Raw genomic sequence first — 10,845 nt, 5'->3', positions numbered from 1 at the left:
TACTCTAGTGGTGATGGATATTTTCCTCTGCCTGTAGCTTGCTTGGTATGGTATTTGTGAAGAGGGAGAAAGAGAAAAATATAAATAATAAATTGGTTTCCGGTGATGGGTTCTTTTCAGTTTGAGACCTTTAATGATATTTTTAAATATTCTTAAATAGTATAACTGCACTCTCAATAGTAACCTTGAGACATGAGTGGCAATTTACAGTAATTTATACAAATTCCAGTTGTCCTTTTTAAATCAATTAGATTAATATGCCCAATTTTAAAGCAAGATTCTTAAGTGGTTAATGTGACTACTAAATGTGTAATATTTTAAATACTGTCATCACTGTGTAGAACCAAAGAATATGCATTAAAAGTAGATATTTTCTTCTTTCTGGTAGTTCATTTGCCACACAACTTCATGGATTTCCTAATAATAGGATCCAGAGTCTTTTTTTTTTTTTTTTTCCCCATTTTCTAATGCCAGCCAAGAATTATTTTGAATTGTAAATTCTTCTGTCATAAACATGACTTATCTGGGCATAGGAGGTATACCTAAGGCTCCCAGAGGAAGATCTTTTTTATAGAAGACCTGTAGACCTAAAATTTACACAGTACCAATCAGTAACTATGTGCAACAGTGAAGAATAAATTGCAACTTAGAAAGTGGCAAAATACACAATTTTGAGTAAAGGGAAAGTACTACATATATGCCCTTGGGTATGAGATTTATGTGGATATTTTTTTAAATTTTAAGTAAAATTATATGCTTTAGACTGAGAGCAAGTCTTTCTCCTACATTTCTGAATGCAGTTCAACTGTTGGATTATGGCTTAAATTAAGATATTAATGCCTGCTCCTTCAACTGAATTAATTTGAGTAGCAAGCAATGAAAATTTTAGCCAGTAAAGGAATGTCAAGTAAGATAGCAAACAGATTGATTATAAGTTTTTATTTTTAAATATATACTTAAATAAAAATCCACTTTATGAGCTGTCTTATTACAGGTGTACATTAGTGATGTGATTGTGGTAACAATAAAATTTGCCATAAAAATGATATACTGACAACCAAGTAGTGGATTATTTGGACATATTAAATAATGAAGAACTATCCAGGAGTGGAATTAAGTTATTCCAGTGGGATATCTGGTTTGCTACAGTTTTCATTGTTAAAAACATGATTATTAACTGCTATGTCCGTCATGGAATAATCTTAACTTGATAGAGTTCCTTCTTCTGTACATTAAAAAAAAAAGTATCAAATGTTTGAAATTCATGAGTTTTAAGTTCTCAGAGTTTGAAAATTTCAGTTAAATTCTGGCTGTGGTCAGTAATCATTTAACTACTATATTTGCATAGTTGAATATGAACACCCAAGGTTGAAATCAGTAACACTGTATCCATTGTAGGTTTTGGTAATAGTCAAATGCATTGTGTAAGGTATAGTTACTAATTTTGCACTCATAATTGTAATTTGTTTACAAAAGTTCACAAATTAAGCATAAATTTAATGTCACTTTTAGTGTGAATCTTTATCCAAATGTGGGATGAATTGTTTTCATACTGATTTGGTAAAATGTAATTGTGTTAGCAATACTGCATTTACTTTGGTATTAGAGATAAACAAGTGTGTGAAGGCTTCTAGTTAAAGGAGAACAATTTTCGTCTGTAATAAAACTTATCAGTTTGTACAGAATTAACATTTTAATTATCCACGTGTAAATTGCTATTGCTCGGATAAGAAATCATCCTTTCAGTAGTAAAAAAGAAAAGTATGCTTAGTCATAAGTTATCCAGCACTTATGACCACTCTAGGCTCTTGCTATTTTTCATGTAGCATCTACAAGTCCTAATGTAACTTGGAACTTAAATGACACATGCAAAAGTGTACTGATAATGTCAGCAGTAGCCTTACAAATTTTCATCTGACCTGAAAAATGTGTTTGCAATTACTGAATGTTTTATACTACGTTCAGCTTCTGAATTGGTTATTTCTCACCACCAGAGCCACATCAGTTATCTGATCTTGCTGAAATTCAAATTTCATATTGCTTATCAATAAGGGAAATGTGAATGGTTATGCTATTTATAAAGATGAAAGCAGAACTATTTAATTTATAAACTTTTCCTTTTCTGTGATATTTTTAATTTCTTTTCATCTAAACTTTTGATTTAAAGTTGCAGAAATATTTTCAAAGAGAATTTTTGTTTTCTGAAAATTTTTCTCTCCTGAATTCTTGTAAAATTTGAAAATGTTAACTTTGAGCTAAAATAGTTACACAATCTTAATTCTTGAAGGAATTTTTAAATATTGGCCAGTTTAGAACTACATCACTTTGCTGTGATTGTACCTTTTGGACATTTGCTTTTTATCATTTGGGTAACTTAATTTTGGCAAGATTTTTCATTTGCTTTAAATTAAATATTACCAAACTGATTTTCTAATTTATTTTGTATATTTTCATGTGATGTAATGTTTTCAGTTAAAAAAAAATTAAAGGTTTTTTTTTTTTAGTGCTCTGCACTTGTGAATATTTAAATAACTGATTTTTTTTTTTTTTTTTCTGCTTTGTTTAAATCAAATCTGGTATTAAAAAAATATTTTTATATATATATATATATATAATACGGCTAACTTACGTATGAGAATTAAATGCAAGTTTCAAAACAGCAGCTTTTTGGTTGTATTTGTGATTACGGAACATTGTTGGGTGTAACTTGACAGCCCACACAGTTGGCAGAAAGATTAATCTTTGTTCTCTGTATAACTGATTGCATGACCTTTTGGTACCTTGAATGTTCGAGTAGCTGATAGTTAATTCCTTTCTACTGCTTGGTTTGAATCCTATAAAAGGAAATGAAATTCAGCTGAAGCCCAACATAACATGAGCTTTGAGGAGTGTATAATACCAATTAGAGGATGTAACTGAAAAGTAAACATTATACAGATGTTTAAAGTACATGTTAAGGCAGTATGCAGGAAATAAAACTTCATTGTTGATATACGTAAATTCCTTATATAGGAGAACCTTGTGGTTTTCAAACTTTGGTTATTTATGGTTTGAGACTTGGATGGCCAGCAGCAGTTTTGACTGTTTCCATTTATACTGTGATTATACTTTTCCCATCATGAATCAGGTGCTCGGTCACTCAGTCTTATCTTTGCTTAGCAGTTGTCAGTTCCATGCACCACCTATATGGGGAGCATCATCTTGTAGCTATTGATTTGTTCCTTAGATCGACCTAACAACGAATTTTCTAGGCAATTTTTATTGGCTGGTGGGCCTGCATAGCAGTTACTCAAATTTATACACAGTTACATTGTTTTTATGTCTTTTTTTTTTTTTTTTACAACATTTCCTTTGTCTGAAATCAATCAGCATCTGTCCATACAACCATTCCTACCATTAGAAAATGCAGGTTTATAGCTGGAAGATTGAAAACAAGCCAAGTGGGTACCTGCATTTGATTTGCTTGTTTTAATTTGTATTGTTATATGGGGAGTAGCAGCCTTTGCCACTGGTCAAAATAATTTGCAAGCTAAAAACCTAACATCCATTTTCCAACATCCTCGGACTAGTGTTTTGCCACCTTGTTACTCATTTGGAGAGTAATGACTGGATTTGAGTTTCATTGTAGACTGGAATTCCTAAAGGCTTCAATCAGGGCTGTAACTTGCTGATCTCAGCTGGAGGGGGTAGGAATTTTCAGTCCATGTAACATGTAAATTGGTCTGCAAGCATACACTTGTATAGAAAACAGTACACAATGAACTTTCGCTGCCCAAAAACTAACTTTCCTTTTACCTTGCAGCTCCAGACATTTTTGCCAACATAACTCCTGTAAATGGAGAGCTTTACTGCACAAACCCTACAAAAACAGTATACTTGAGAACAAATGGGGTGAAACACTGACCCTTTGCCATTACTAGGATGTACCTGAACGTGAATTTTTTTTTTATTATTACCCAAGTAGAATAAATAATGAACTTCACCTTTAGTATTAAGTTGTATTTTGTGATGGCAGTGACTATCCATTCTAATATTAGGTTAGTTGTATGTAAGCTCATTTACCAATATGCAATTAAATTTGGCTCACTCGATTACCCAGTTGATTTTTGCCTGTTTACTTTTTCATTAGTTGCCGTATATTTAAACCCCATCTTAAAGAACTTAATGTGGGTATGAAAATAAATATTTACTGCAGTTATTTTAAAAATTAGTATGAAACCTTGTGATTACATGGGTGATACTTGTTTTTTAGAAGTTACGCAACTGTTTAAGGAATTTTTGTGATCAGTGATTACTACAAACAATGAATAATTATGTAAAACATCTAATTACAGACAAAGTTATAACGAGCATCAAGGGACCGACAATTTCCTCGTTATAACCGTTACTGTATCAGTGATGAGTTAACTTAAAAAAATTCACAAAAGAAATATTAGAAAAAAAATAAGGCATACTTGCATTATACGGGGTATATCAATGCACTTGACATTCTTGCAAATCTAGGTTTAACGTATCGGGCCACTTACATAGATTGAGAAAACGCTTTTCTTGGCGCTGGCTTATTCAAATGAAATGTTTTTTAATAGATTTTCAAAATCGCCACCAATTCATGATGGATTCGAGCGAAAAACGGTGTGTCCATTATCTTGTATACAAAAGATTACGAAAACCTTTTTATGCGTTAAACCCTTAGTTTCGGGGTTTAAAACAGCGGCAAGTAGGGGATAAACGCCCTAAGACTAACCATGTAGGGCTAGGCATGACAATCACTACTCGCAATGAACAGCCGGAAGAGTATCATTGTAAGGACTTTTTTTTTCCCCCGTAATTTTACGTTACCAAGCATAATACAATGGTCCCCCCCTTCACCGTATACTGTTATATTAAATCCAAACTGATTCAATGAGGAAGTGTTCTCGATTCCTGTGCTCTTATTACAGGAGTAGAGTTAAGCTTGAAATGTTTTTATATAAATTTTTTGTGCGTTCCCAAACTGGCAGTTTTTCCACCTTGGCCCTTGATTATGAAGGAAGATGGTAGTTTGTTCCTTGCGATGATCAAGAAGGAGCCGGATTGGGAGGGAAAACATCTTTAAAACGAAATCTCACAACCCTGTGGGGGGAAGGTGGAGGCAAATGTATATTTGTACACAGAATCAAATTCATGATTATGGCCTGAACGCTATTATACTCATAGAATGGAGGCAGTGCATGTAAGTAAACACAATGAGCGTTCGAAAAAAAACTAAAGAGATTTACAATGAGGTACCACTAATCTATTTGAATGGAACCAATATCCCTCTTGCTACCATTTATTCTGTAGTAACGGATTTGGCAGGTAAATTTGACATTCATGCATTGTTTGGAGCTATTGCAAAAATAAATGTATACATGTATTTTATTCACTTTCGTAGTTTTTACTATTAATAGTTTAAAAAATTAAAATCAAGCAAATATCGATGCACTTAGATTCAGAACCACTATTGTGATAAAGTTAACCCATCCATAAAAAGGCTTTAGCTACAGAATTATTCGATTAATGATAAATTATCTTTACTGAATGGGTTGAGCATGCTGAATTCTGATGGGAACCTAAGGGGCATATGAAAAGACGTAGAATAGATGTGCCGAAATTTGCCTTTAGCCAGCGGGTGGTTAATTGCTGGAACAAACTTCCATCTGTCGTGGAAGTTGATAGGTTCAATAAATTTAAGGAGCAACTGGACAGGCATTTAGAAGGAATGGTAGGTGATAAATTTTTCTTTGCTGATGTTGCATAAGCTCATACACATGCTTTCTTGCATCACATGCCACTACTACTTAAAATTACCTCTAAATTATTTTAATATAAACAACTTCGTGTTTTTTATTATGAAAGTCGTCAAGATATCTTTTTCGATCGTTAAAATCATGTAGGATTGAACTCAAATGTATGACAGTTCTACCGTCTGCTTTTGAAATGTCAAACGAGCAGAACTGTTACACATATTAGGAGAATAGAAATTTTCGTGTTAGGAGAATAAATGCCACTGCAGCCTGTCTTGATAGTTGCTTCAAAGAAGGGATAGAGAATATATCACGGTATTACAAATTAAACTGATTCGTTGCCAAAGCAACGCTAATGACGTCAATGGTTTCTAATTAGAAGGGGATTATAGTCAATTCATCAAAAATCAACATTTTTCGTGACGGAGGGAGAGGAGAACGGGTGAATTTTTACGCTCAAGTATTGCGGAACCAACTGTATAGTACTACACTTAAGGTGGTAGAAAAAGACCTGGGAGTAATTGTGCACCAGATATGGTTTTCTGAGCAATGCAGGCTGCAGCCAGGGTGGGACATGGGGTTTTGTTAATGATATATATATATATATATATATAGTTCTCGATTCTTGTATTCTTATTCCAGGAGTAGCGTTAAGCTTGTAATGTTTGTGTGTGTGTGTTTTTATATATATATATATTTTTTTTTTTTTTTTTTTTTTTGTGCTTTCCCAAGATCAACAGCCAAGGGCTTGCTTTTGATCTTTCATTGAAACCTCCTCCCCCTCTTTCAAAAGTATTTGCATTGCCTTTGCGCTATAAACGAAAAAGGTTTGCTGAAGGAGTAGCAATAAGATTTCTTGTAAATATAACGTGATCAGTAGGCCCATGAACATTATTATCAGTCGGTTCGCTGGTAGTAGTCTTTTCCTCATAATTTTAAATATATTCTTTTCTTATAGAAGTATTTCCTTTAATAACGAATATTTTTAAGAACCATCCGCAGATATTTCAGGAAGGAATATGTGCATCAGTTTCTCAATCTCTGGTAAGGTGTCTTCTTGAGTTGAGGTAAAATAATGGAGTCACTGGTTAATGATGCATTGCAGGATCATCTAGACAAGACTGCAGTAATAATTCAGACACGGAATGGTTTTGTTAAGGGTGGTAAGTCTTGTCTGACAAATTTGATTGGGTACTATGATGTGGTAACAAAGGAACTGGATGCAAAAAATAATTTTAATATCATATACTTGGATTTCAGGAAAGTTTTTGACACTGTTGTGCCTTCCAGTCTACTGTACAAATTGGAGCAGAATGGTATTAAGGGTAAGTTGCTACAATGGATAAAACGATGGTATAAGATTTCTTGTAAATATAACGTGATCAGTAGGCCCATGAACATTATTATCAGTCGGTTCGCTGGTAGTAGTCTCTTCCTCATAATTTTAAATATATTCTTTTCTTATAGAAGTATTTCCTTTAATAACGAATATTTTTAAGAACCATCCGCAGATATTTCAGGAAGGAATGTGTGCATCAGTTTCTCAATCTCTGGTAAGGTGTCTTCTTGAGTTGAGGTAAAATAATGGAGTCACTGGTTAATGATGCATTGCAGGATCATCTAGACAAGACTGCAGTAATAATTCAGACACGGCATGGTTTTGTTAAGGGTAAGTCTTGTCTGACAAATTTGATTGGGTACTATGATGTAACAAAGGAACTGGATGCAAAAAATAATTTTAATATCATATACTTGGATTTCAGGAAAGTTTTTGACACTGTTGTATGGGTAAGTTGAGGGTGCTGCTCTTTGTGGACTAATGTTATTAGTGGAGACCCACAGGGTTTGGTGTTGAGTCCACTGTTGTTTTCTTTATCAATGATATTGATGAAGTATGTCGAAGTTTTCAGATGATACAGAGGTTGGCAGGGTTGTTAATGGCAGTGTGCTACTGCAACAGGATCTAGAAAATTTGGGCAGATGTGCTCAGAAGTGGCAACTGAAGTTTAACATTGAAAAATGCCAAGTAATGCATATGGATAGAAGTAAACCCAGAGAAATGTACCAACTGTATGGTACTACACTTAAGGTGGTAGAAAATGAAAGACCTGGGAGTAATTGTGCGCCAGATATGGTTTTCTGAGCAATGCTGCCAGGGCAGGACATGGGGTTTTGTTAATGATATATATATATATATATATAGAAATTTTGGTAGCAGGGATAGGTAGGTAATTGTCCCTCTGTATAAGGCAAGTCATGCCACACCTTGAGTACAGGTCTGGAGGACTTATTTTAGGAAGGATGTAGATTTGCTTGAGCGTGTACAGAGAAGGGCAACAAGATTGGTGAGAGGAATCAAGGGATGCTGTTATCAAGAGAGGCTTAAGTTCTGCAGATTGCAGGGGCTGGAGACTAGGCACCTGCGAGGTGATCTGATTGAGGTGTGTAAGGCCTTGAATGGGTTGAGCATGCTGAATTCTGATGGGATTCTTCCACTTGTTCAGATTATGAACCAAAAGGGTCATAAATTAAAATTGAGGAAAGAAACAGATGTAGAAAAGATGTACGGAATGCCTTTAGCCAGCGGGTGGTTAATTGCTGGAACAAGCGGTCCTTGAGGTTCTCACAGATTTCTCTCAGATATGCCAGACAAGCTGTACTTGCTACCTGGGAGTCTAAAACACTGATGGAACTGATATGATATTCGGGTGACACTCAGTTCCAAGTGGACCAAATTTCAGCGAAGTCCTGATTGTCTGTGAGAGCCAAATCCTCTGCTTGCATCTTCACGATGGTGGGACTGTTAGAAATCCTAGGTAAAACCTCCATGCTCAAGCACATGGTGGGTGACCACCCAGGTGTGAACCAACGTAAGCAGGGGTTGAGGTGTGGCACCCACACTACATTGAGGAATACCGCCCCTCTATGTTACCAGGCAGTACTAGGTGGTAGATGACTCATCGACCTGTGCAATACCACCACTTTGCTCATTGGAGGCTTGAAGTGGTGGAACCATGTTTAGTCGCCGGATCTAAGTTCCGGTCAACCCTTCCCCATCTCTTCCATCATGCAGTATGATTGATGACTTTTGAGGTTATGATGAACATTGTGGTGAGATCCAATCTTCCTTGCATTTCGAGGGTTCAGCTCTAAAATGGTGTTCGCAGACCGGATTTAGTCTACTCTGCCAGATAGTGACTGGAGGGAGTCCAAGTAGTGTTTATGCCGGGGGCATTGTGGAGGCCACGTTATGTCAAGGATCTGGGTATATTCTTACCACATGTACGCCCTATCCAAAAATTTCATTCCTTCATATAGCATGTCCCACCCACTCTTTCTTACTATTGAATACACCATGAATTGTCAAACTAATGGAGTAAGCTTATCTGCGAAAAGATCTAAACACTTCCTAATTCATTTCACAAATATATGTGGTCTGAATTCCAATCTCAACGATGTCCATTTCCACTTGCAGTCTGCCAAATCCCATGTACTTTTTCTGACAGAATCTCAGTTAAGTTGATTCAAATACTGCTCATCCCAGTTGCCCAAATTATTTGTTGTACAATTCCTTTCGCCTCAAAGGTGGCACTTGTGCATATGTCCGTTCTGATATTCCCTGTCAGAGACTTGGTAATTTTGAATCTCCACTTTTCGATCTTCTCTGGCTTAAAATCTCTCTACCTCATTGTGTCAAATTCATCTGTTGTTTCTACCGTTTTCCCAACTCCACTAATCACTTGGAGCTCTTTGACTTCCTCCCTTTGCAACTTGATTTTCTCCAGTCCAACTTTCCTAACAGTGAGGTAATTTTTCTTGGCGATTTTAATGTTCACAACTCTAGCTGGCTTCCGTTTTCTAGTCACACTGACCCAGCTGCAACAAGATCTAGAAAATTTGCTGGTCGAAATGCTGAGGCTTTTGCAATTACTAATGACCTAGCACAGATTGTTCATTTACCTACAAAAATACCGGACAATCCTAAGCATACAGCCAATATGCTTGATCTTTTTCTCACAAACAACCCTTCTAAGTACACGGTCGAAGCGAGAGGTCCTTTACGCACATCAGATCACAACTTGGTGATTGTCTCTTCTCCAATGGAGCCTCTGTCTCATGGCTATTCCCAACATCGTATTGTTTGGCATTACCAGAATGCAAAATAGGATGTTCTGCGAGATTTCTTTTCCTTGGTCGGATTACTGTTTCAAAACTTCTGATGTCAACGTTTCCTCAGATTGTGTCAGTGAAATTATTCTTGCAGAAATGGAATCCTTTATCACACACTCCACTTTAAAATCTCGTCCTTTATCTAAACCTTGGTTTTCCAATAACTGTGCTAAGGATGTTCAAGAGAAGAACGTTGCATATCGTAATTTGCTTGTTTCTAATTCCTCAGTTTCATTTTCTGCCTACACCAAAGCTCGCAACAATTGTAAAACAGTTATTAATCAGTCCAAACTAGAGTTTAAACAGGTTAATGGTAGAAAACTTGCTTCTTGCCCTAAGGGTAGCCGAGCATTCTTTGTGCTCTCTTGTCAAAGCTATTGGCCGCAACTTTTGCCTATCTCTGCTCCCACCTCTGTCCGAACCAGATGGTTCTGTTGTCACTTCAGCCAAGGATAAAGCTGATTTGCTAGTGTCCCATTTTTCCTCCAAGTCGTGTATTAATGATCTTGGTAAAACACCTCTCACCATTCCCAACACACTCTATTCAATGCTTCCTGTGGTCTTCCGTCAAAAGGATGTCAGGATTTTGACGAATCTTGATGCTAAGAAAGCTCCAGATCCCGAGGGTATGTCTCCACTTGTTCTCGAAACCTGTACTCCTGAACTTACTCCTTTTCTTTGCTGCCTTTTTTCACTTTCTTATTCCAAAGGTGTTTTTTCTTTTGCTTGGAAATTTGCTCATATCCAACCAGTTCCTAAAAAGGGTGACAAAAACCCTCCCATCCCATTACAATTACTTCTACTCTTTCTAAAGTAATGGAGAAATCAATTAACCGCCAATTCTTCAACTACCTAGAAACCTTCCGTCTGATCAACGATCGCCAGTATGGATTCCGTCAGCGTCGATCCA

Source organism: Mastigoproctus giganteus, chromosome 1 (genome assembly GCF_048544385.1).
Source record: "Mastigoproctus giganteus isolate SK-2022 chromosome 1, ASM4854438v1, whole genome shotgun sequence".
Classification (NCBI taxonomy): domain Eukaryota; kingdom Metazoa; phylum Arthropoda; class Arachnida; order Uropygi; family Thelyphonidae; genus Mastigoproctus; species Mastigoproctus giganteus.
This window is presented reverse-complemented; position numbering follows the sequence as displayed.